The 2,957-nt window shown below is 43.2% G+C and overlaps 1 pseudogene; it reads left to right on the top strand.

Annotated features, from left to right (window-relative positions):
* Positions 1-350: 350 nt before the first annotated feature.
* On the top strand, positions 351-1,618 carry LOC138151575 (putative monooxygenase p33MONOX pseudogene; annotated as a pseudogene).
* The last annotated feature ends 1,339 nt before the right edge of the window (positions 1,619-2,957 follow it).

Below are 2,957 nucleotides of genomic sequence, written 5' to 3'. Positions count from 1 at the left end.
ATAAAAACTTCCATGTCAATGGGAAACTACCATAATCCACCAATGAGCACAGTTTTATGCCCTGGATGAAAGATATCTATCAGGAATACTTACTCACAGATGAGTGGAGCAAATGAACAATTCCATGAGGTTACATTATTCATTGGATCAGTTTTAAAAGTACATTTCAATTCACAGCTATAATCATGTTAATACTGGCAAGTACAAAACAATTCACATACAATCCTACATGACTTATACACAAGAATCATCCTTTATTCTTCCCTCTTCTTCACCATTTCATCTAGTTCCCAAGTCTTGTTGTCATTCAGTTAATCAGCTAGCATTTTAAAAAGCACCTTCTAGGCACTCTATTTCTCCCTGCTGAGGTTCGTTTGGGTCTTGGCACTACTTGTGTCATGGCCTCGGTTCGCCCCATGCTTTGGTGCTTAGGAAGTGACGGGGACCTGGAGCCTTGTTAGTCTCAGTTTCCTGTCTGTGGCGGAGCCTCAGCCTGCAGACAGTCTCTTTTCCCTCCTTTCCTCCATCCCTCCCCCACTCACGAAAACCCAGCTGAGCCTCTACATGAGAGCTTCTTGGGACTTTTTGCTAGTTCATCACTAGCTGCAGAATGTTCCCTTTTGACATCTTTGTCTTATCTGCATAACTTCCATTGACATTCACCTTGGGAATCAGAGTTTTGGATATCTATCTAGAGAAACACCTGGATCACAATCTTTCATGGTATCATCCAGAGAGCCAGATGTGCCTGCTATTGAGCACAGTACAGGTGGGCTTCTAGGCAAGATGTCTTTGCCAATTGGAATGCATCGACAAGCATTCAGTTATGATGATGTCCTGGAGGATCCCACACCGATGACTCCGCCTTCATCTGACATGTGCAGTAAGGTTCTGTGGAAAAAGCTGGTCATCCCAGATCGGAAGTACCAACAGCTTTCTAAGGTTGAGGAAGGAGAAAATAGTTTCTCTGTAACTCCCTCAGCTTCCAGTGACCAAATGAACAAGGCCTCATTGGTGAAGGCCAAGGCTATGAATGTCATCATGAATTCTCTTATAACAAAACAGACACAAGAGAACATCCAGCGCTTTGAGAAGCAGGCAGGGTTATTAGATGCGAGATACACTCCCCATAAAAGCCTAACCACAGAAGAAACCAAGTACCACCGTGTGGCAGAGGCAATCCATAAATTGAAATTACAAAATGGAGAAATGACAAAAGAAGATAGACTGATTGCTTTAACCCAATCTTCTCTGAGTAGCACACCCTATTCTTCTCCCAAGCAAAAGCCCAGATGCTGGTTTACTCATGGATTGTCTACTTCCTTACCTGGCCTAGATGTCAGCAGCATGGACTCTGGAAATGGAGATGGAGACAAACCCTCATCTGAAAAATGGAGACTTTTTGGACCAAGAACTCTTCAGAAATCCGACTTGGGTTTCAGTGTTCAGTCTTATAGAGGTACTCAGAAGCCATCGCCAATGGACCTCATTCCGGTTCAGGCTACTAGAATTGCAGAAGACCCAGTAGTCTTCAAGCCACCTAAGATGGACCTTCCAGTGATAGAAGGAAAGAAACAACCTCCACGAACCCATAATAACATCAAACCAAGAGACATGAATGTGTTGACTCCTACAGGCTTGTAAAGCTCCCTTTTCATATGAGCAAAGTTGTGTTCCCTGGTGAACCCACTGTTATGTAGACAGAGCATCTTAGACTTTTCTTTCTTCCCATCCACCTTGCACTTGACATAGGAAAGATGTCATCCATTTACAATTCTGCTGAGGATGATATTCCTGGGGAGGTAGTGATTGTTTTTTTAAATATTTGTGCAAAGCTTGAATCTTTCTAATGGAGGAAGACCTATTCTGTAATGTCCCAAAATTGGTCTGAATGACTTCTCAAAGTACAGATGACTGTACAAAGTACAAAGTACAGCCAATTACTGATCTACAGAACTAGATTGAAGGGGGCAAACAAAATTAAAATCTAGTAGACTTTGTTCTGCATATTTTATCCAAAAAAAAGCACCTTCTACATGCTAGATATTATGTTAAGGGCTGCAGATATCCTTCCTCCCAAAAAAAAAGGTCAAAATCCTCATTCTCAAAAAATTCAGTTTAATGGAGGCAACAACATGCTTTTACATAACAAGATATATTCAGGACAACATTGGGGTTGTTTTAGGGAGAAGGCACTAAGATCAAGGGGGAAGGTAACAAGGGAGCAAACTAGGTGAATTCCATCTATGACAGCTCAGGCTAATTCCCTTCTCCTGCTGCCAGCCTGATTTTCCAACAGATATGGAAAACTTAGAGTGAAATGAAGAGGATCAACCTTCCCTTGGACCTCAGAACTTCCATCTACTGATGTACCAGTACCTTGAAGGAAGCAAAGAAGAAAGCAGGTAGGGAGCAGGACTCCCTCCCTCTGTGGTGCAGATTCTGCATCCATGTTGTGCTTCATCATTTCCTGCCTGATCTCCATTCTTTGGAGGGAAGGGGAACAGTGAAACCCGCTGCCATCTGACCAACTGATGGTGCACCTTCCCTCTTATGCTGCACTTATCTCCTACCATCCTTTGGGAGGAGGAGTGGCGCCTTTCACTCAGTGATGAATATTCCCCAACCTGGTCATATTCTTATACATCACAGTGATTTTAAACCCCTGAGGCTCATCATCTAAACCCCATTCTTCCTCTCCTTCCCCTTCTACTGTGCTCTCTGAAATGCTTGTTCCATACTCAACAAATTTCCTTTCATCCTTAATCTTTTCTTCTCCCACTCCTTCCATCTTCTGGATATAACTGAAACCTGGGTCCCCTCTCTGGAACATTGGGACGCCTCCTTGGACACCCTTTCCAATACTGTCGGCGCCTTCACTCATTCCCCTCAGGTCACTACTCAAAGCAAAGAATTTGGAATATGCCTTGCTCCCCATTGCTACATTCATGTTCTCT

The sequence above is a fragment of the Petaurus breviceps genome, unplaced genomic scaffold (genome assembly GCF_028583685.1).
Source record: "Petaurus breviceps papuanus isolate PSGF00001 unplaced genomic scaffold, PetGlider_PUasm1.0 90903, whole genome shotgun sequence".
NCBI lineage: Eukaryota > Metazoa > Chordata > Mammalia > Diprotodontia > Petauridae > Petaurus > Petaurus breviceps.
The sequence above is the reverse complement of the archived record's forward strand: the minus strand, read 5'-3'. Positions and strand labels throughout refer to the sequence as shown.